Source organism: Mus musculus, chromosome 3 (genome assembly GCF_000001635.26).
Source record: "Mus musculus strain C57BL/6J chromosome 3, GRCm38.p6 C57BL/6J".
In the NCBI taxonomy this organism is placed as follows: domain Eukaryota; kingdom Metazoa; phylum Chordata; class Mammalia; order Rodentia; family Muridae; genus Mus; species Mus musculus.
The window spans coordinates 142,426,650-142,451,157 of NC_000069.6; the positions used below are offsets into that span (position 1 = coordinate 142,426,650).

The following is a 24,508-nucleotide window of genomic DNA, read 5'->3' on the forward strand; positions in this document are numbered from 1 at the left end:
TTGTGTATGTGAGCACATGCAAGTATATGTGTGTATGCATTCCTCTGTCTTTGAATATCATAGTGTTTTTTTGATTGCAAAGCTTGTTGTGTATTTTGCTATATTCCTTTAAATATTCTAGGCTTTAAAAATGAGATAAACTACTTGGAATTGGTTTGATGCTTCCAAGCTAACTTAGCTTTGGTAGTATGTGTCCAGAAAAGCTTTCAGACTAGACTTCAGTTATCTTATTCCCTAATTAGGATATATCTTTCTGAGAATTGTACCCAATGCCTGTGTACTTAAAGGCTTTTCCACTCTGGCTGGTGGGAACACAAAATTGCCAGCTTCTTGTTTGCTAGACGCGTCTTTCTTTCCTAAGCTCTGAATGGTGATCTTGTCTCATACATATGCATATCAGAACTCAGCCAAATCCTTCAGTTGACCCCTGCAGATCTTGGCATGTTCTAACCTCTTCAACTGGCTTCTATCCTATAAGAGGAAATGCTTTAGCTTCCCGGGATTCTGAGCTCTGTCTTCCCAATGTGTTGTTTTTGTTTGTTAGACTCATGTTAGTCATCTTCTCACTGTGAAACAAAATACCTGAAACCATCATCTTGGAAACACTGGTTCACTTAGCATTATGGCTTCAGCCCCTGGAAGCAAATGGGTACAGGACAGGGTATATTTTATAATCCTGTTAAAGTCTCCCAGACCCCAGGGATCTATTATCTCCTACTAACCCCACCAAGTACAAGGTCCCATCACCTTCCCAGAGCACCATGCTGAAGAATAAGCATTTAAGATGTGGCCTCTGGAGAACTCTCCAGATCCGAAGCACAGGATGGGACAACAGCACTAGGGAAAAGATGTTCAGCATCTGGAAAGTCTCAGTTTAGATTTACTGCTCAAAGCTTAATTGTTTAATATGGAAGGCAAATTTCTCCCTTGTTACTTTATTCTGGCAGAAGCACACATTTTATTAATTCTTTCATTGCAATAAAAAAGCCACTTGACATATTTATCATTAATATATGCAAGTCATGTGAAAAAATAACTATAATAAAAGCACAAATAAGGGCTAGGAAGATTGGTGAGTAAAGCACTTGCTAAGCAAACATGAGAACTAAGTTCAGCCCACACAACATGTGTAAGACCTGTCCATTTACAATCTGAGCAGTCCCAAGTTGACACCCAATGCCATGAAACTTGTGGGTCAGCTACAAGAAACCCTGTCCAGTGGAACCTGAAGACTGCCAACAGCCAAGGTTGTCCTCTGACCTCCCTGTGTATGTCATGGCCTGTGCACACAGACACACAGAGAGACAGACAGACAGATACACACACACACACACACACACACACACAGAGAGCACGTCTTTATTATATCCATGCAACTCTGAAAAGTCCAAGCTCATACACATGTACACACATGCACAACCCTTGTAATTTGAAATAGCTGTTAGAGAAAAATTTCTTTGTAGACAGAACACAAAACATGTGGACTGGAAAGGAAAGCACTAGCCAAAATACCTAAAGAAATGAGAATCAAAAACAGTGGTTGCTTAGCTATGCAAAGGGGCGACAATTTTCCCTTATCAGTATTAAATCAGTTTTATACTTCTGCAGCTCTGTCTTTAAGACAGCAAGCCGGGGTCTCAAACTCAATCCCTCTTATAGACAATGCACTATTGTAGTGCATTCACACTTCTACAATGAAATATCTTGAGCTATACATTTCTTTTAATATTAATTTTTTACACAATATATTTTGATCATATTTATCCCTCCCCCAATTCCTCCCAAATTTTCTCTACCTTCTTATGTATCCAACTTCATGTTCTTCTCTCAAAAAGAAACAAAAAACACTAACATAAAACTAAACCAACCAACCAAAAACTAATGAAACAAAAAAATGCACAAACAGAACAAAACAAAAAGTCCACAACATACACACACACACACACACACACACACACAGAGAGAGAGAGAGAGAGAGAGAGAGAGAGTCTGTTTTGTGTTGGTTAACTATTCCTGGGCCTAGGGCCTGCCCCAGCGTGTGGTTGATACACCCTATAGTCCTTCCTCTCAGAGAGCTGATTTCCAGTATCCTCAAAGGAATCAATTGCAAACAGCTTCTTGGTTGGGGTTGGGATTTAATGGCCATTTTTCCTTTTCAGTGCTGGGATTTTGTCTTGCTTGAACCTGTACAGGCCCAGTGCACATGGCCACCGTCTCCATGAGTTCCTATGTGCATCAGTCCTGCTGTATCTGGGAGACTCTGTTTCCTTGAACTCATAGCCACCTATGACTCTCATAATCTTTCTGCCTCTTCTTCCACATAGATCCCTGAGCTTTGCAGGAAGGGGTTGATGAAGACATTTAGGACTGAGTGCTCCCAAGTCTCTCTCTTTCGGTACACGGTCCAGTTGTGGATCTCTGTGCTCATTCCTACCTACTGCAAGAAGAATCTCCTGATGGGGCTGGTATATGCTATATAGTTTTTACAGGCTACAGACATGTGCCTCTTACATTCTATAAACTGAAACATCAAAGCTCCAGCTGACTCACATTCGATGAGAGCGTGCATCCTCTGCCATGGCCAATCTTCACTCAGCACAAAGTTCAAAATGGATGGATGCACAGCTCCATCGGCCTTCCTCCAGGAAGCCATTATTCCCATTATTCCCACCTCTAACACTTGGCCTTTTTGGAATCAGAAGAATTATCTGACTTGGTGTCTGGGTGAGGACAGGCAGAAGTCATAGATGTTAGCAAAAAGTTTGGCCCTCAAACACGTATTATCAATTCATTTGTGCTTTCTAGTCTGACAGACATGGCCATAGGCAGGAAGGGCTGAATCGCCACTTCTCAGAAATCTGTGAGCAAGAAAAGAAAAAACCCAACTTAAAAAAACTGGTCTCAGTCACCTCCAACCCCCCCACAATCCCCGTGCTTTAGCCAATCCTACCTCAGAGTAGTTAGCCCATCCTGTGTTGTCTAGTGTTTCCCTATCCACTCGTACAACCAAGACACCTCCCTAAGTCAAACAGGCTCTTATTCTTTCAGCAGCACACATTTGTCTTTGAGGATCTGGGACTGGGCAAATTTGTAGGCAGAGAGTAAGGAGTCAGTGCGACCGTGGCTGGACACCAGATGATGTGCTGTGTAACCAACAGCCAGCTTTTGTACCTGTAAAGTCAGAGTACTGCATCTTACCTGAGAAATTGTTTCAAGGCTTGTTCGTGGTTCCATATAGACTCTTCTGCTTCGTCCTTGAAACACCGAGAAGGAATCGTAGCAAGAGTACTTCCTCTCCCGGGTATTTTGTCTCTGGAAGCTACTTGACAGTTTAAAAACGTGTTCTGGTATACCTCAGATGCTCTGCCGCTAACGTACAGTGGCAGTTGCAAATACTTGAATTAACCCTTCGTTCTTGAATCTCTGACAGCCAGCAATGATTTGTTTTACTGTACAAATCTGTATATACCATTAACTTTTTAAAGAGGGGGGCAGTAGTTCTGTGTGCTCTCAATCCCATGGTTTGCAATCTGACTTGTGGTTCAATGCAGAGAAATACCAAGTCCCCAGAGGCCCCCTAATCTTGTCAGAGTAGATAACTGAAGGGAAGCAATGTGCTCTGAGCATTCCTCCTAGTGTTTCTAGGGGGTCTTATCTTGTGAACAGTCTATCACTCGCTGTGCTTAACACTAACCTGTCATGAAGCGTGTGAAAACCTCAAGCTATACTCAAACCATGCTAATATTTTCTGCAAACTCCTTCTCCCTCTGGACTCTAAAACGTGGCTGAATCAGGTCCTCCATTCCTAGGTTTTAATGTTTTCAGTAGTCAAACTTGTCCTTTTAAACAGAAAGCACAGACCTGGTTTCCCCCTCAATACCAGATCTAGTTCATTGCAACTTATAGAGTACTGTGTCTCTAGGCTAATAAGTTGGTGTAACTATTAAATCTATTTCCCTATTTTGATAGAACTCTATACCAAACAACTCAGCAAACACACACACACACACACACACAAATATGGTTTTAAATAATTTTGTAGCATTTTACTCAGTTATTACTTGGGACTTGAAAATGAAAGGAAAAGAAACTAAACAAAAAGCAAGTCTGTCACACAAATGAAATCAAACAAACTGCATGGGGTGGGGGAAAGGGGAGACAACATGTTGGATTAAAAATGCTGGGCTCCACAGAGGCTTCATTTTGCTCCCAGAGAAGAAAGTAAAAAGAGTCTAAAGGCTAATAAAGAAAAATCATGTCCTGGAAATTTGTGACCTGGGAAATGAGAGTGCACTGAAGATGGAAGCCTTCAGAATTCCATGTAACTCCCATGTAAGTAGAGGCAAAAGAAAAGTTTATCATTTAAATTCACTCATGGAACACAATAAGGGATCCTATTTTGTTCAGTTGCTCCCTTCCCCAGATCATTTCAAATGAGTCAGCATCTTAACGGGAAAGTTTTAGTAGTAATTGGCACTTGTTTTAAAGACTAGATATCTACATTCAATCATCAGTTAAGCATTTACATATGCTTATAATTTTACAAAGGTGATTACTAATTCAGAAAAGACATCTTAGAAATCCATTGTGGGTCCAACCAACTGGATAGAAGGCATCTATTTAATGACACAGAGGAACACTCTCCCCCACTTTTATCTTTCCAGAAACCACAATGATTAAAGCCGTTCTGACAATTGGCTCCAATTATTACTCTCTTTTATGTGAAGCAATCCTTTTGTACTGAGTGTGTGTTATTGGGAGGAAGGAACATAAATGTTTTAATATCTAAGAAGATGCTTTAATTTGGCTTAATTTTTTGGTGTATGGAGAGTGAAGTGAGCATCCACATGTGTGTAAGGAGGCATGTGCCCTTGTGTGCACCTGTGGAGGTCAGAGAAGGACATGGAGTGTCTGCCTTCATGGCTCTCCACCTCATTACCTTCAGATGGTGGGGGTGGGTTCTGGGTGGAGGAGATGTCTCTCGGAACCACAAGTTCACAGTGTTTTCTAGGCTGGCTGGCCAGTGGGCTTTCAAGATCTGTCTGTCTCTTGTTAAGGGGCATCTCAGTGCTGGGGTTAGAGTTGAATGGGAAAACTCCGGTCTTTATGCTGGCAAAGCAAGCACCTCACCCACTGGAGCATCTCACCAGCTCCCCTGATGCAATTAACAAAACAGAAAACCGAATGCAATTATACCTAATGAGGCTCTAGCTTGTAAATATTATTGTATTAGAGGATTAACTACATTAGGAAGCCATAGACATATTAGTTTGCATTCTAAAGAGTTCTATTTTTAATGTTTTGATTGAGATTTATTTAATCTTCATGTTCCAAAAGGCAATTTTTTAAGGGGCCATAAAGTAAAGGAAATAGCTAGACATTCATCTAATTAAGACCTCAGAACACTGAGTAGGAATGGACATGCTCTGTGTCAAAACTTGTTTATCAACTGGAGGAATAGATTATCCTGAATTAACCATAAAAGAAACTGAACCACAGGCTGTTGGCATTTCTGATGCTATTTCAACACGAGATTATATATTTAATCAATTAACTATGTGAGTGAACAGATCCCAAAAATAAGATTTCTCAGTTGAAAATCAAGTCCCCTGAGCATGGGGACTTCGATGGAGGAGTTAGGGAAAGGACTGAAGGACCTGAAGGGGTTTGCATGGCTCCAGCTGCATATGTAGCAGATGATGGCCTTATCTGGCATCAATGGGAGGAGAGGCCCTTGGTCCTGTGAAGGTATGATGCCCCAGTGTAGGGGAATGCCAGGGCAGTGAGGTGGGAGTGGGTGGGTGGGGGAACACCCTCACAGAAGCAGGAGGAGGGGGATTGGATAGGGGGTTTGTGGAGGGGAAACTGGGGAAGGAGGATAACATTTGAAATGTAAATAAAGAAAATATACAACAAAAAGGAAATAAAACATAGATCTATAACTTAAAAGAAAGAAAGAGAGAGAGAGAGAGAGAGAGAGAGAGAGAGAGAGAGAGAGAGAGAGAGAGAGAGAAAGAAAGGAAGGAAGGAAGGAAGGAAGGAAGGAAGGAAGGAAGGAAGAAAGGAAGGAAGGAAGGAAGGAAGGAAGGAAGGAAGGAAGGAAGGAAGGAAGGAAGGAAGAAAATCAAGTCCCAAAGCTCATATGGGAATCCGACCTGCAAATAAAACTTGGAAGTCTGAGGGGAACCAAGACTTGCTTCAGAAGGAAGGGGCAGAGCAGTCCTACTACTTGAGTAGAAAAGCAAAATCAAGTTACAGACTAGTAGAGAGAGTTTCAGAGAAAGTACACAGTCAAAGGTGGAAAACAAAAACAAAAACAAAAAACAAAAACAAATCATTTTATCCCTTAAAATGACGTACTGATGGACCAGCAAGAAGGCTTAACATGTAACGATGTTTGCTGCTGGGGCTTATGACCTGAGTTTGATCCCTGAGACCTACATGGTGGGAAAGAACTGACTTCTGCAAGCTGTCCTCTGACCTCCACATGTGCAGCATGGTGCAGGCTCTCTCTCTCTCTTCCTCTCCCTCCCCATCCCCTTCTCCCTCCCCTCCCTCTCCTCCTACCACTCCCCCTCCCTCTCTCCTCCTCTCTCTCTGCCTCTCTCCTCCCTCTCTCTTTCCTGCCGCTCCCTTTTCTACAAATAATGTAAAGAAGAATGACAACCAAAAATCCCAAATTATTCCCACATTTTAACAAGCTCTCATGGACCACAGCAGATCTTTATTTTACTGCTAGGGTGTTTGTTACATGACTAAATTGAGATATGAATGCTAACTGCTGAACTCTTAAAAATTTAGGTTGATCATTTGGAAATTAAATCTCAAATCAATTTTTATGTGAACATCAAAAAAACTTCCAGAATTGTAAGTTGTAACACAAGGCAGTCTGTTTTTACATTTTGGAAGGATAACGGTAAAATAGTCATTTTCATTTTGGCCAACTCCAAGAATCTCAGTAAAGAGCCACCATTCTCCATGGCATACGTAGACAGAGCTTTGTGTTCCTAAAGGTTCTTCATAGAAATGGAACCATCCGGGTCTATTTCTCATAACAACTTGTTAGCCTTGTCCACTGGGTGCAATTTAGAGTCACCTGGGAAGAATCTCGCTGAGGAATGGTCTAGATTAGGCTGGCCTGTGGTCCTACCTGTGAGGATGTTTTTAACTGGGCAACTGAGGTGGGAAGTCCCACCCTGAGTGCTGGTGCCATTTCATGGACTGGGAAATGGAGGGAATAAGACGGAGAAAAGAAGCAGAGTCCCGGGAGGTTCACGTCTATCGCCTTCCGCATACAGAGTGAGACTGCATCTATAGAGTGACTAGCTCTCTCCCGCTCCTACCACTGTGCTTCCCTGCCCTGATGGAGTATAACCTGGACTTGTTACTAAGGTAAAACCTTTCTCCTCTAAGTTTTTTTTTTTCCCCTCAAAATAGTTTATCAAAGCAACAGGAAATGAAAACGAACACGTACAGGAAGAGACGCTTTATCAAGGGTAGGTCCAGAAGTCTGTAGAAGCTGGCAAATCCAGAGGCTCGGGGGACATGACAAGCTTGGACCTAGTAGAGTTGATGGTGTGCCTCCAGAGTAGTCTGAAGCCTTGGTTTCTAGAAAGCTGGTCCAGCAGCTGGCAGGCCTGAGAGCAAGGCAGAGCTTCTATCTCAGTGTAGAGACAGACAGTCAGGCCAAAGGAATTCTGTTGCTAGGTGAAGGATCAGCCCTTTTGTTCTGTTCAGGCCCTTGACGGACTGGATTAGGCCCGCTCACACTTAGGAGACAGTCTGCTTTGCTTAATCTACCAATTTAAATGTCATTTTCAGGGAAAGCACCCTCACAAAATACCCAGAATATTACTAGAATGACTATGTGGGCATTCACTGGTCTACAACGGCTGGGATTGTTGGCTCTACTTTCTCCACCCAAGTGTTGTCTATGTTAAAGCTGTAGCAGTGAAATTCTACCTTGGGCTGCGGTGCCAAGCTGCCTGTGTTGGAATCCTGTCTCCCTAACTTACTCCCAAGGTAACCTTGGATAGGGTAGTCTCTGCTTCTGATGGTCCTCCCTCAGTTTTTATTGTTTTATTCAAGCATAAAGTAAACCCGAATGTGACCCTTTCTACTCCCTTTCTTTCCTGACAGCCTAAGGTGGGATTGTGATTGATAGCCAGTTTGTGGGGGTGGGGGCTCTTTCCTGAGGGCTTTGTGTCTCTTGGAAGAACCATTGAGAGTAATCTTTGACCAGTAAGGTCATGCAGATCAATAACATTGGACCACTTGACTGTGTGGGACAGGGATGTGTGTGACAGGGACGTTGGGAGGCCAGTGAGTGCTGTTATGTTTGCTTTCTGTTACTCCAGTAACCAGGGCTGGGATCAAGGTCTGGCCCTTGAATAATTGCCTTAGCTCGATTGTCAGTACCTCTGAAGGTTTCCGGCCTTTACACCTTGTTTTAGTACCCAGCTCTGAACAATACCAGAGGAGCTGCTAGGTCTTCTAATTCGGGTTTGTTTGGATTTTGTTTGTGCTTTTGAGATAGGGCCTTACTATGCAGCCTAGACTTGTCTTGAACTATTGATCTCCTTGTGCTATCTTGATCCTTTCGCTTCCAAGGGCTGAGATGATAAGGACGTAGCCGCACACCTGGCTTTCCGTCCCCATTCTGATGATCCTGAGCTTCATGGAGAGTCTGAGAATCACTTTGCTGGGGACAACAGGGTTGACACCATGGAGACTAGGAAAATGGCTTAGCTAAATGCTGCAAGTTCACCAAGGAGGACAAAGCTCTTTGAATCGGGCTGGAGCAGGGCAGGGCACAGGAACTACTAGGGTTTGAACCCAGAACCTTACTATTGATTAATAAATTATGAATACATAGATAATAATAGTTCTCATCTCATAGTTACATTAGCATTTTTGAAGAATAAATGAGCTGTTTACATGCAAAGCACCTAAGAGAATGAGGGGGTGTACATGTTGGAGTCCCCCAGTTAATACATTAGATTATATAAAGGTCATTGACATAAGATTTATTTATTTATTTATTTACTCACTTACTTATGTATTCATTTTGAGAGAGTATCTCACCACATAGCCTTGCCTGGCCTGGAACTTGCTCTGCAAACTAGGCTGGCCTTGAGTCTACAGAGACCTGCCAGGCTGTGTGTGCCTCCCAAGTGCTAATTAGCTATGATTCTTCGTCAAAGAACTGCTTCATGTGTTCGCTGTTTACACTTGACTCTAATGTTTCCCAATGAGCCCCCAGCTCTTCACGTCTCCCTAAGGGTTTTCTTTATCTAATAAGTAATCAGTAGTCCAAATGAAAAACTCATCTAGGCCATTTGAACAAAGTCATAATACAAATGTATTTTAATGGGATTACTGGTCTACATTTTTATATCACTGGAATGTGTCTGCCATCAAGAGAAAAACAAGAAAAATAAGAGAATCCCAGATATAACTTCATAGTAGAGGCACGTGCAAAGGTTCCATCCCCATCACCCACACAACTAGAAAAGAAAAAACACAGTGAAAGAAAGACACTTCCCCCATCTCTCCTAGAAATTTCAGCTGAACTATGGCCATAAATTAATGTAGGATATGAAAAAAGGCATTTTGTGCTATATGGGAGGGGGTCTGTCTGCAAAATTGTGCTTGAGGTCTTGTTATTCAGAGTAAGGAGAATAGTAGAAAAGGCTAAAGAACTAAATAAACAAGTTGGGGTCAGGGGGAGAGAGGGAGGCAGATAGCTCCATTCAGGTGATTGGTTCTTGTACACATGCATGTATGACTCTCTGCGTTTGTGTGTGTGTGGTAAGTTTGTTTGCAATTAGCGCGTAGACGGCAGGCAGGCCTGTCCCTTTATACTTTGTCCCATCTTCTCCAGTTTCGTGGCTCACCTTCTGCTTCATCCAATCTGATTTTGCTGAAGCCTGAGGGTTCAAAATTTCTTCCTTTCTCTGCTTGTTTTGACCCTGACTTCTTCGAGCAGATTTAGAGAGCTCCTTTACCCCGGTCACCCATCTGTGTCATTCATTGAGTGAGCCTTCCTGGTGTGACCACAGGGGTAATTTCCTCATGCGATTCCTTTTAGACAGCAGCAGAGAGCTGGGAGCTAAGAACCCGGACCCGCTCTTGCTATTCTGTCCTGGATTATTGGGTGTCAAAGAATGTGAACGAGTTTGGTTCGTGTTAATTACTTAGTCAAATTGTATAGTAATGATACCTTACATTTATTGTTAACTGCGGCTTACAGTTAGGATTGCTTTCTTATGGAATGATTAAAGGGGAGAGAAGCTTAAGGGCAAAAGGATTATGCGAAGGGGTGAATTACAAGGACTTGTAAAAGCCTCTGCATAGAAGCTGGTGTGACCACAGAGGTGCCTGTAAGTAAGCGGAGCTTCACACTCCAGCCCCAGAAACCACAAAAGCAACAGAGGCAAAACGTAGCTTTGAGCAGTTGACAGTGGCTTTGAAATTTTCTACCAGGTAATAGCAAGGCAGAGGCATGGCTGCCAAGTGTGTTGACGGAGAGTAAGGATCAGGCTGAAATTAACACTCAACAACACCACCTGTGCTTGCTACTGTGATGTGGACTCAGCCATATCTTGCAGAACTGGGGATGTGCTAGAGATAGAAAAGCATCATCAGCAGATTCATTCAAATGTCCTTCATTCTAGCATTCACCGAAACCACGCTGTGAGCATCGGTCCCCCAGAAGAGCAGAGCAAAACGCCATATGCACCAGAACAGAAGCCCCCACAGTTCCCAAGGTACTGAACTACACGGAATCTTCTTTTTAAAAGATAACAGTGATTTCAAAAATTCCCACAGAGGGAAGAAAGTAAAACAAACTCAAGCCAGTTGACCTTTGACAGGTTAGGAGCCATTAAAGATGTTTCTGGGCATTTCGGCTGTAGGCAGTTTGTTTATCTAAGGGAAATGGCCAAGGAGCTTCACTTACTGTGTTAGGAGATGTTTATTTTTTTGTTAAGAAATCAGAAACAAACTCCTGCTCGTATTTAACAGTGTCTTCGATGAAGCTCTGAAATCTAAGTCACAGGGAGAATCAATTTTGCAAGATAAAACAAAACAAGGCCTGGGACTCCTGAAGTCTCCATGTCCGTTCTGTGGGTGAGAAGGCTGGGAGTTAGTGTACCATCCACAGAGTTAGTGTAACATCCACAGAGTTAGTGTAACATCCACAAAAATTTGGATCCTTATTCAGGTTCCAGCACACTTAATGGAAATGTGTTTATAGCAGCCAAATGTCTGGGTATAATTTTTTTTCTTTGCACCATGTGTCAGGTTTGTAAAGCTATAACTACTTTTAAAAGGTTTTCAAATAAAAGGTATTGTGTATGCTACTGTGAAGGCTTTATGTTGGGCTCATTTGCTAAGGAGGACAGGACTATAAATACCATCCTTTTCCAGTGTAAACAGGAAAGATTTTGTGTGGGTGGTTTAGTCAGAGGGAAGCCTTTGGGTACTGAGACCATTGTGGAAATCATGAAGTCATGAAATGACAGCTCTCGGCTCCTTCCCAGTTTGTCTACTGAGCATTTTGTGTGTGAAACAAGCGCCATTGTTTGGATCATGCCTGATAGTGCCATGTTCTAATCGGCTGGTATGTTTAATGACCTATGTATATGCACGAGAATGTTTTAGAAATTAAAATTCCAGAGGGCTTTATTAACCTTAAGTCCACTTGTTCCAGGCACACAAAGCTGGCGGGCTACACTCAAGAGTCCATATGCACCCTTGTCATGAGACCACAACGCTCTGCCGAACTTGGAACAGAACTTTCCCTTTCACTTCTAGTTAGCAAATACATCACATACGAATTGTCAGCGAGTCACAGAACCAACCTTCTGAACCAGGATAATTCCCCGAGTTCCAAACCTCAGTCTCCTTAAGTTAGAGAATAGAGGAGGGATCTATCCTGAGATAGACGACATCTATCTCTGGTTATTCTGCATACCTCTGCACTACCCTAGAGATGTCTCTGAAGCTCAGAGGTTTGTGGGGGAAACGCAGTCTGAAAATCATGGCAGCCTTTCCTTCGCTTGCTTCCACTGACTTCTGACTCACTTTGAAAGTCTTGGTAGAATTTTGAGCCTCAGTGAAGGAGGAAAACAGGAAAACAGCTTTCGATGACTGAAGCGCCTTTGTTGCTTTCAGTGACAGAGGATGATAAGAAAGGAAGCCAGGGCTGGTGAGATGGCTCAGTGGGTAAGAGCACCCGACTGCTCTTCCGAAGGTCCGGAGTTCAAATCCCAGAAACCACATGGTGGCTCACAACCATCCGTAAGGAGATCTGACTCCCTATTCTGGAGTGTCTGAAGACAGCTACAGTGTACTTACAAATAATAAATAAATAAATAAATAAATAAATAAATAAATAAAAAAGAGAAAGGAAGCCAGGATGGTTTTGTTGTTGTTGTTGTTTGCCCCCCCCATTTGTGTATTTTTGAAGTTGTTAGCTGAGAGTCCTTCTACTGTTTAACTAGTAAAGACTCGTGAAAATAGAGGCAAAGAGAGAATCAAAATATGAGAGAACTTATGTGTTTAATGTATTAAAATATTTTTTACATTAAACCCAAGGATAAGACGAGGAAGACTACCGTCCGTGTTTGAAGATAACAGAGAAGATCCCTTCCACAGTGGGAAAGGCTGGAAAGAGGGCTCAGTGGTGGTCCGGCTCCTGCCCCTGAGCCCTTTCTGTTCCTTTCTTTTCTAATGCCAGAGTAAAAGGAGATCTTAAATGGCTCATAAAGTCATCAGAGGAGGAAGCTACGACACACAAGCCTTTGATGTAGGAAGCTTCCCAGATTAAATGTATAACCAGTTAAACTATGTCCAATTAATTGGGTTTACAAGCGAATACGCATTTATTGTTCTGAAGAAATTAGAAGGTATCACACATAGGCCATCTTTCTGAAGTGTCCCTGGCTAGCACCTCAGTTTCTGTTAAGCCCTCTTTCTCAATCTAGTGTGGGAGAAAGCCCTCAGAGATTGGCTGCAAAACCTCTGCCGCATCATCATGGCTGCTGTGTGCTCAGAGGAGCCGGGCATTCCTCAGCTGCCAGGGGCCAAGTATCCTGTTCCTTATATGGACTCTGGCTATTCACAGATCTGGGCTCCGTGGGATTGCACGAACTCAGCATTGGCTGTTCTCAAGGGAAAAAAAAATTGTGAAACTTCACAAATCTGAAGGTAGATTAGAGTCTACAGCTGCCAAGTCCTAGTTTATGGTTGAGTGCCTGCGGTTAACACCCGAGGAAGTGTCTATCAGGATGAAGGACTTCTTATTGATACAGATCCTGTGTCACAGAGTGGACATTTCCTCTTGTGACCTCACACCCACCCCACCCACACGGATTGTTTTTCCATAAAAGGAGTTGACTGTTGAGAGATGACTTGGAATGCAGAGGGAAAGTTGACAGGGCTCTACACACACACACACACACACACACACACACACACACTCAGAACAAAAACAATAAAAGAGCATGCATGATAAATAAAAACTAAACTCGGGGTGAAGGTTCATAGGATGTGAAAACAGGGAGAGAATGAATGAGAATCTAGCAAGCACTGATTTCCCTCCACACTTCAATGTCACCATGGTTCAGTGTCTCCATATTTTTCCCTTTCAAAATACTAACTGAATTTGAAATATTTCTAATGACGGTGAATTTAATATTTTCACTGGCAACGTGAGTTCCTGGCCGGTCTTCCTAGGGCTATTTATGGACATTTTCCCTTGGCTTGCTACAAAAATACATCACTGGAATATTTTTAACAGCAAAGTCTGCAGGAGGCAGTCTGCTCTCTCGACCTCTCAGATATTTGTGGTTCCTCTTAAGTGTGCCCTATGGTTTTTTTTTCTCCAGTTGGCATTCACTGCTCTTTTATTTAGAAAATAGTTTTAGATTCATTAAGCCTGTACTATATATGGTTAAAGCATTCCTTTGCAAATTTCCAAATTACAGCAGGCATTTTGGTTACGGTCTGGAATCATTGTTAGAGCTGAGTGAGCCTCATGGAACAAGCTGCTCTCTCTTTCATGGGACCACAGCTAGTCACCTGTTCTCTCCTTCAGGCTTCACCATGGAGAATAAAAGACATATGTCATATGTATGTAAAGATATATTTAGAATGAGCTCTGAGGTATGTTGATATAGTAAAATATTAGTCTCTACCTCCAAACAACAGCATATTCACATATTAAACCAGAGAAGCCAATTGTTTCCCTGCATGTAGTGTCAGATGCTAATTAATCAATTGTTGATGACTACTTAAATACTATTGAGAAGGGTCCAACCATTTAGTTCAGAAAGAATGCTATAGTTTCAGATATGCTGTGATTACAAAATTGCCTATGAATTTAGAAGAGTTTTAGCCATGCTTGGCAGGAGGCAGTAGCCTAGGTAATAAACAATTCAAGATTCCTATTTGTACCTATCGAATGGATTATTTTCAATAAGCTTACTTTACAAATCTAGACTCTCTAGGACCCGTAGAAGAGCAATTACATTAGTTACATCAGTCAGTTACCAACTCCAGGATGAAATCCTTTGAGCTGTGCAAATGACCTGAAGCTTGGTTGAGGGAGGAGAAATTAGAGTGGACGTTGTGGGCTGGACACAGCAAGACGTTTACAATATCACTTGGAGACTTTGCCTCTGTAGATTGCCAGGTTCTTATCTAGGTCACCGATGAAAGTATCAGACAGAAGCAGGCCTCGGTTTGACACCTGCTAAACATTATTTAAGTCTTAAGACTGACATCAAACCACTTGTACCCATTCTATTTATAACTTTCCTAATCAGCTTCCTGAGTTTCCAGATGGAGTGTAGGAATGTAATCACATTCAGCAGATAACTTTGCCTGAAGACAAAGTTCCCTGAGTGACCAGAGGGATTTCCTATCAATGATTTCATTTCAATGTACTGTCATCTACAATTTTGTGACAGGGAAAGTTATATGGGACAAACCTGGAAGAGGCATGTAGTTTAGCTGGTTTAGATTCTTACATTTTGGCTAACTTGAGCTAATGGTATAATTATGCACAAATCACCCACATATTCTAAGACCTTGAAGGAGATCAGCCTAATGAGCATTTCTCAGCCTACGAGACACAAATTTGGAGAATTGTGTCTACTGAAGTCAGAGGACCATATGTAACTATGATCATATATGATCATACATAGTTACACATGTAACTATGATCCAGAATTGTCTGTTCAGATGAAAGTCATGGAGAGATGATGTTTGAGAGGACCCTGGACTGTTCGGGTGGCTGATAATTCACTCACAACCTTTTCCTCTGTCTTCTATATTTATTAAGAGTATTTGACAAGAATAAAACCAATCATTTCTCATTTCTACTTTGTAGTAAAATATCCTTGGATGCTGGGGAAGTATAATTAATTGCTTTTCTCTACATTGGATGACAATTTTATTGGTGTTCAATTGTTTTCTTAGGGTTGTACCGGATTCGGGCTTTCTTATTTTTTGAACCTTATCTTGAAAGTCACCCAGCTGAGTGAGCATTTTACTTTGTCGCTGTACCCTGCTTGATACATAGCAATGGGAACCAGGCACAAGGTGTACGGGAAGTTTCTGCACTTTGACTTTTCCCAAAACTGAGTGGCAGAGCCTCCCCGTCAGCCATCACAAGCTCTGGAATCTTGGCCGCCTTCACTGCTCCATGATGCCAGATATCCCTTTAATAGCGCCAGGAGATAGTTCATCTATGATGTCAAAACTTGCAGGAAACTTGAGCTAAGAATGCTTGTTACGTACTTTTAGTAGGACACCAGAGAGCCATGTTCAGGTCAAGCAGACACACTGCTTGACGGTGACATCTTTGAGAGATCAAATTTCTACTGATATTTAAAAGATCTTTAACCTTGGTATGCCTTCAGGAGGGAAAACAAAAAAAAACAAACACGTGTGGGCAGTTACAAGCAAATTATATCAAGTGTACTAATAAATAAATGGCAGGGAAAGAACACTGGCCTTTCTTAACTGTAGGCAGACAGGTACACAATTTAACATTTCTGAGAGTTGGAGAGTTTTCAAAAGAGATTTATCCAAACAGGAAGATGTTTCCGTATCAAAAACATCATTTGTGATATAAAGCTAATGACTGTCTTCTTACAGACCCCAGGACTTGTTCTGTAACAGTAAGGTTGTGTAGTTACATCTATGGGTCATGGTCCTATTTAAGAAAAAAACCTTACTGTTGTCTAAGTGATTTGCATGTCTGATTTCCCACCTTTTCAGAACACACTAATGTGTGGAGTTCCTTGGGTGACAGTACTTTAAACAGTATATTTTAGATATTACACATATTTACACTATATATCTTCAGAATCTGAGAATTATCAGGGAGGGTCTGTGAGTCTTGGCTTGTAGGAGCCCTCACTCTGGAAAACGTAGGCAGCGCTGCCCTGATGGATTTCAGGCTGAGTGACAGGCTGATGGTGAGCTATTTTGGGCAAAGGGGCTCTCATTGCAGCTGCCTGTTTAAGATGAAGGGCAAAGTTCGCTTGTACAAGTCTAGCGTTGCCAGCCCACATGTTTACTTTCACTTGTAAACACAGTACTTTGTGTCAGACGTTATTTCCTTTGCAAATCATAGGTGGCACCGTTCTTAGTTATTTGACAACCAATAAAGTATAATGAATTCTAAATGTTCAGCCAAGCTCACTTGGGAGTTACCTCTCTAAACCACTGAGTTTCTAAAGCTAATGATACAACACACAGCAGACGTTTTCTGCTGGAGAAAGAGATAATCAAGTATTAGTAGGAAGAAACATTTCAAAACTGCTAGAGGTCCTGGAAATTTGGCAGAGGTGAAACCGGTTACTGCAAATGAGAGGCATACTGCCCCCTAGTGGTGCCTTCTCCAGTTCAGCTTCTGACAGGTCCGTGGGAAGGTCCCTTGCTTCAGAATATCGCTTTTTTTTTTTTTTTCAAATTTGTATTTCAGAGCAATGTTTCACGACCATCCCCCACTATCACTGCAGCGGCACAGAGAAGGCACCCTGCTGTTACACTCTCTACCAAGAGACTTTTTTTTCTTTTTAAGAATTTTACTTATTTACATTTCAAATGTTATCCCCTTTCCACTCTGCAAATCCCCTAACCCATCCCCCACTTACCCTGCTTCTATGAGAGTGCCCCCCCCCCCACTCACTCCCACCTTACTGCCCTAGCATTCCTCTACACTGGGGCATCAAGTCTTCACAGGACCAAGGGCCTCCTCTCCCATTGACGCCAGATAAGGCCCCTTCAGCTCCTTCAGTCCTTTCCCTAACTCCTCCGTTGGGGTACCTGTGCTCAGTCCAATGGTTGGCTGCGAGGCTCCGCATCTGTATTGGTCAGGATCTGGCAGAGCCTCTCAGGAGACAGCTGTATCAGGCTCCTGTCAGCAAGCACTTCTTGGCATCAGCAATAGAGTCTGGGTTTGGTGGCTGCGTGTGGGATGGATCTCCATGTGGGGCAGTCTCTGGATGGCCTTTTCTTCAGTCTCTGCTCCACTCTTTGTCCCTGTATTTCCTTTACACAGAGGCAATTTTGGGTTAAAATTTTGGAGATGGGTGGATGGCCCCATCCCTCAATGGGGGTGAGGGGATGCCTAACCTCTAGGTATGGTCTTGACAGGTTCTCCCTTCTCTTTGTGGGGTATATCAGCTTATGTCATCCTGTGGGGTCCTGGGAGTCTCTTGCTTTCCTGGCATCTGGGACTTTCCACTTGCTACCCCCAGTTCCACATCCCCCATTGCTATACCCTGACCCTGAGATTCTACCTCAAACCAGTCAGAATGGCTAAGATCAAAAACTCAGGTGACAGCAGATGCTGGCGAGTATGTGGAGAAAGAGGAACAATTCTCCATTGTTGGTGAGATTGTAAGCTGGAAATCAGTCTGGTGGTTCCTCAGAAAATTGGACATATTACTACTTGAGGACCCAGCTATACCACTCCTGGGCATATACCCAGAAGATGCTCCAAGTTGTAGTAAGGACACATGTTCCACTATGTTCATAGCAGCCTTATTTATAATAGCCAGAACCTGGAAAAACTCCAGATGTCCTTCAGCAGAGGAATGTATACATTTACACAATGGAGTTCTACGCAACTATTAAAAACAATGAATTTATGAAATTTTTAGACAAATGGATGGATCTGGAGGATACCATCCTAAGTGAGGTAACCCAATCATAAAAGAGCACATGTGATATGCACTCACTGGTAAGTGGATATTAGCTCAGAAGCTCAGAATACCCAAGATACAATTTGCAAAACACATGAAACTCAAGAAGAAGGAAGACCGAAGTGTGGATACTTCGATCCTTCTTAGGAGGGGGCACAGTTGACCAATGGCTAAGTTGAACAATCACAACCGCAACTGTATTATGGGTTTGTTTGCTTGTGTAATAATGATTTATGTTTAACAAAGTGTGAAAAATAGTAAGATAGTTCTTACTCCTAAAATTCTTTTAACATAGAGCATGTAAATGTATGCTCATGAGATTTGTGGGGACTCTTTTACCATTTAGGTCTCAGGGCATGCACAGGTTATCTCCCAAAACAAAAGCTCTTGGATGAGCATGCTTATGAGGGATTTCTGCTTAATTTAAAGTAGGAAGACCTACTTCTAATCTGCATTTTTTGGGGTAGGAAGAGACACTTTTAATGGAGATCTAGTGGGCCATGCCTTCTGCGAAGCCTACATGAGGACACAGAGAAGGAAGCTTTTGCTCTTGAGTCAGGAGCAAGTCCATTCCTTCACCCAAGTCTTCATTCAACCTACTTCTTCAGGATTCGAGCATATACTGAAGACCAGCTGAGACACCTAGCCTCATGGAGTGAGAAACACATGGGTTCGGAGCCAGCCATTTTTGGTTTAGTTGGACTATAGTGTACTTTGAAGAGTGACCAAGCTCAGGATTTTAGAATGAGATGTTGTTCCAGGTTCTTGCCCTGTTTGAGTTCCTGTCCTGACTTACCTCAGTGATGAACTACAATTTGAAAGCAAGAGCCAAATAAACCCTTTTCTCCTCAACTTGCTTTTCGGTCATGGTGTTTAATCATGGCAATAGTAACCCTAACTAGGACAATGGTCAAACAGATGAAATGATTTTCAGTATTTAGAAAATTGTTTGAAAAGAAGTTATAGTGTTAAAGGACTCAAGATGTCCAGTAAAACTTGCATAACTTGTGACAAGGGTGGATGGAAATGACAGAGGAGGCCTTGTCTGAGCCACATTGACACTTGCTTTGTGTGGCGATTTCCTTGCTTGAGGGACGTCAAGCCATCACTGACAGTTGTCACTTATGGTAAGGGGTCATGACAGGAATATCTGTTACTGGGCTGCCATATTCACTACAATCATCTTGTCACATACACGGGTGTCCAAAAAATGTCTTAACTTCTGGTGAATTTATATCTCATGACTCCAGATTCCTTGCTCTCTACAGATCAAGTTTACATAAAAAGTGGAGAGAGCAGTTGTAAAATTCTGTAACCATACTCACTGACATCTTGTTAGACAAGTCAAAGAGTAAACTGACCACCGAACAGGGCATTTGTGCATCAGGGTACCACAGGACCTTACACCGGCAGCTGATAATGCTAAAGCAAGCTCCTATAAAAGACTTTAAACATTACTCTAGTCCAGAGAGAGGATTTTAGATTTTAATAGGAATAAATGGTAGAAATAAAATACATTTTAAAGTGGCTTTAAAAGTATTTGAAAGTAACCCAGTTTTGAGGACTGCCTGACTTTGAACTTTACCATAAAATTACTAATGAGTTCTGTTGTGAAGTCTACACTGACCAGTGGTATCACAGGAAGATAAACAAATGTAGCACTGGCTTTGTTGGTGAAAGTCTGATGCTCATATCAATGTTGACCTGCTCTGGTTTAGGGGAGGGAGATACTATGCATAGTTCCGGGCATCAGATTGAATGATGCTGAGAAACCATGGGATGTGCAGAGGTGGGAAATGTGGGGTGCTTATGAGAAACACCTAACAAACTAATGCAACTGCTTTTTAGATACCAATGATGTCAGAACAGCGCTTCTCAGTCACATGCCAGACTATGATGTACAAAGGAAGGTAGTGGGGAGGAGAGCTAGTGTGCGTACAAACCTACAGCTTCAAAACTTCCATCGTGTCTCAATGTTGTCCACTTATGGTCTTCCCATTTGATGTGTTAATTACCTTCCTGCTCTGTAGTCTCAATGTTAGTTAATGGAGAATACTATAACAAATGTATGTATGTATACATGCATGTATGTGTGTGTAAATATGTATGTGTGCATATATGCATGTATATATGCATGCATTATGTATATAAATGTACGCATGAGTGTATGGAGACTGTTGTATACATATATGCATTTATGTATGTATGTATGTATCTATGTATGCATACATGTATGCATGTGTATATGCATATATGTACATATGTATGTATATATGCATGCATGTATGTATATCTGCCAGTTGCTGTGTACATCTGCCCTCATCCATCTTTATTTCTGCAACTAAATGATTTCTTTGTTTAAAAAAGGAGCGTGTGTCTCGGGGCACCTGTGGTTCTAGCCTATGCTTGATTTTCAACTGGACATGATTAGTAATTTATGCAGCTTACATCTACTTAATGTTCTTTTCTTGTATTCCTCACGGACACTCTACTCTACTCAAGCTTATTCTTTGCTGCCCCACATCTATGGCATGGCATGTCAGTCTGCGGCTTTTCTCAGTGCCTTCCTTGTTTGCCTGTCCTTAACCCTCTCTCCAAAGATTCGTCCATAGCCCCCACCTTCAGTCCTTTCTCTGACAGTGATTACAAACTGCAATGACCTGAGCTTCTTCCTAAGCTATTATCACCAGAACAGTTTTGTCTCAAGAACTCACTGCTCACCAATGTCACTCGAATGACACTTTATACTGTTGAGGTGGAATCCAGTGCCCCCGCCCCCTTCTGCATGCTTTCTAGAATCCTTGTTTATGCCTTTGCATAAACCCTTCCACAGTGATTTCAGACTTGGCCAAAGAATCGACAAGCACATAGAATAGGAGGGAAAAAGACAGAGGCTTGGAGAGTGTTGTAAAAAGATCTGTAAACTTGCCAGGGCTCACTTCCTCTTGCTGGCTGAAATCTTGCAGGACCAGATTTTAAAAAGTGTAGCAGATACTGATGGAGATGATGAGACCATTAATAACTGATGTCTGCCCAGGGCCAACACCAACTCACAGCAAACATCAGCCACCAGAGAAGTAATTATGTCTCTCTTAGACCCCCTCCACCACCACCATCCAGCAATCAAATTGCAGCCACATGTCTGAACTACATCAAAAGAAAAATCCCCCAACTGGCACTGTCACCTCACAGAGTAGCTAGGTAAGGACGATTGTTATCTTAAGTCACTAAATTTGAAGGACATGTTTTGCAGCAAAAGCTAGCTCTAACAGCTATTTGTTTGATAGTTGTCACTTGGGTCTTAGCACAACTTGAGCACCCACATTGTAAGATACTCCAGAGCAAAAGCTGTAACATCTTTTCTGAACTCTTCAAAACTTTAGATAGTACCAGGTACTTAATTGACATTGCATAGGCGATTTGCTAAAACAATGTCTCTCTAACAATTTACATTGTTATTATTTGTTTGAGATGAGATCTCACCATGTAGCCCTGGCTGGCCTGGAACTGTCTATGTAGAACAATCTAATCTCCAACTCATGAGACCTGTGTGCCTCTGCCTCCCAAGTACTGCTATTAAAGACATAAGTACCCATGCCCAGTTTCATTTTTTTTTTGGAGGTATGGTTAATCATTTTTGCACACAACAACACGGCCTGTATTAAAATCTTTAAGTAAGAGATCCATTAGGTTAGGTATTTCAAATGCATTTTTGGTTTCTAACAATCCTAGCTTATAGTGAATTTATAAGGATAAGTATAACCTTGCTATAGGTTATAATGTAAATATGGTCCTGGAGGGATGGTTTAGTGGTAAAGAGCACTGACTGCTCTTCCAGAGGACCTGGCTTCGTTGCCAGTGTTCACACGAAGGCTCACAACTTTCTAGAGCTCCAGTTTCTAATGCTCTCTTCTGGCTTTCACGGGACTACATACATATGATGCCCTTACATACCTGCAGACAAAAACACCCATAGACCCCCTTTAAATAAAGGGGATGAAAATGTGTTAGAAGGGCAGGACTTTACAAGAACGGTATGGTAGGGAAGGAGCTCTCCCGGAACCGCTGAAGCAGTGCTGGTGTAGGAGGATGCAGCAGAGTGAAGGTCTTCTAATAGAAGCTGAATCTGCAAGTCGATTATAAAGACAAATGATTCCCAGTTAGTCCTGAGAGCAGCTTAGCACCGACCTCTATCTCACTCTAGGAGTCTCACTGTGGGAATCTCTCCTTACTTTGCATTTAATTAGTGGTGGATGAGAGATATTGCTGCAATTTTGTTATTTGAGAAGGAGACCCAGAATTTAAACCTAAACCATTGAATGACCCCATAAACTTTCAGTTCAGCAAGCTTATCTCTGCAGACAGAGCTTTGGCATCCTCAGGAATTTGGCATAGTGACCCCTGTTAAATTTTTTTCTGAACTCTTCTTGTTAACTATGATATTTGTGCACAAATAAGGAAACCCACCATTTTCTGGAAAACCCTTGGACTGTTACTAACTAATTAGAGATATGTTCTACTTCAGGGAAATATTTCTGAAGGAGGTTCTCTAAATACAAGCTGTTAAGGATATTTATTTTATTAAAATACACAGACAGTAAAGCAAGCAAAATAGCTCAGAATTAAATTACAACTGTTTAGTTACAAATTGTGTAAAAGGGAAGTCACAATGGGTATTTTAAATTGATTTAGACATTTGGACATTTTGGTAAGGAGTAAAATGCATTTAAAAGTAAGCTAATTTTGAGGGGTTTTGGGGGGTAGAGTTACTAATTAGTATTATTTTTGTTATAGATAATTTTAGCAGCTGGAGTGATGGCTCAACAGTTAAGAATTCCTGCTGTTCTTGCAGAGGACCCGAGCTCAGTTTCTAGCACCCCACATTAGGTGGCAATAACTGCCCACGACTCTACCCTCGGGGGAATCCGAGGCCATCTTCTGCCTCCACAGGGTCCCCCCCCCCCATGACATGCATTTACCTAAACTCATATGCATACACTAAATAGTTAAAAAATTTAAAAGGTATTTGTACCTATTCTGACAATTTCATACACATACACAGTGTACCACGATTTCTACCACCAAGTCCCTCCAATCACGGCCCCTTGCGCCCTAACACATTTTCCTCCTACTCTTGTGTCTTTATTTTTCTGTGACTCTCTGTGTCCAGTTCCTGTTGTCTGCAAGAGTCTAGGTATGGTGCCATCCACCAGAGCATTGGCAACCTCCTAGCAACCACATTTACAAAGGAAGATCACTTCTCCCCTAGCAGCAGAACGTATCTCCTCAGCCTTTTTGCGCTGTGATGTGAGACCTCACCTTCTCCCTTTCTTTCAAGATGGAACACCGACCACTGGGGTCTTGTGCAGGTAGCCACGGCAGCAGCGAGTTCCTGGGTGCAATGGCCATGTCGTGCCCAGCAGGCAGGGCCTCCCACTGCTCCTTCGTACCTCCTAGCTCTTACAGTGTTGCTACTCTTCCTCCTGTGATCTCCCCTGAGCCTTGTTGGAGGTGAGAACAGATGGCCCATTTAGGGGTGAGCACTGAACAGTGACTTATTTTCAGCCCTTTGACGATTTATGCGTCTCTGCATTCACTGCTGCTGACTGCAGAAGAAACTTCTCTGACCAAGGTTGAAAACAGCAATGTATGGGTATATATATATATATATATATATATATATATATATATATATATATATATATATATATATATATATATATATATATAGTCGTTCGACAACATGTCCATTAGCAGAACCATACACTATCCCCTAAGACTTGTTTCCTCTCCAGGAGGCTCTTGACCAGATTCCTCCCGTGGAGCAAGGCTTTAATTAGAAAGTGGTTGATAACCACTATGTAAGTCATGTCCATTACATCTTGTTTGGTAGGATGCTACTGAGGCACATAGAAGCAACCCACTGCTGGGTAAAACCTTTGATGACTTGTCTCCCTGGTGGCCTTCATAGCATCGTCTTCCACTTGGCAAGCTATCTAGCTGTGAGGGTTATTTCCAGGTCAGTTTGAACTTGAGTTCTCCATACGCTGTAACCAAAGTGTGTTGTCTTTTCAGAAATAAGGTCTTACCATGAAGATCAACTAAGAACAAAAGCAGTAGCCTATGATGTTTGAGGGGCTGCCTTGACCAGTAACCCATAGGTATCTCCTACGTAACACTGATATTTTTGTTTACTGACAACGTGTTTTGGGGGAAGCATTGTCTACCCATTCAGAGTACTTTTCATTCATACTTCTATACTTATTAAAATTTGTTATACATTT

General features: G+C 42.0%; 1 long non-coding RNA gene across 2 annotated transcripts, besides 1 other annotated feature; it reads left to right on the plus strand.

Annotated features, from left to right (window-relative positions):
- Positions 1,239-5,340: an enhancer, noted in NCBI's record as "VISTA enhancer mm1018". NCBI's record gives its function as "enhancer in: heart[5/7]" and the evidence as "EXISTENCE:transgenic organism evidence [ECO:0001131][PMID:17130149]".
- On the plus strand, positions 7,091-12,247 carry Gm33189. 2 transcript variants are annotated; one of them, XR_867675.1, is made up of 3 exons: positions 7,091-7,392; positions 10,677-10,769; positions 11,714-12,247. It is a non-coding gene; the product is annotated as a predicted gene, 33189 (long non-coding RNA). The 2 variants fall into 2 exon arrangements; XR_376137.2 differs by lacking the exon at positions 7,091-7,392 and adding an exon at positions 7,885-8,022.
- The last annotated feature ends 12,261 nt before the right edge of the window (positions 12,248-24,508 follow it).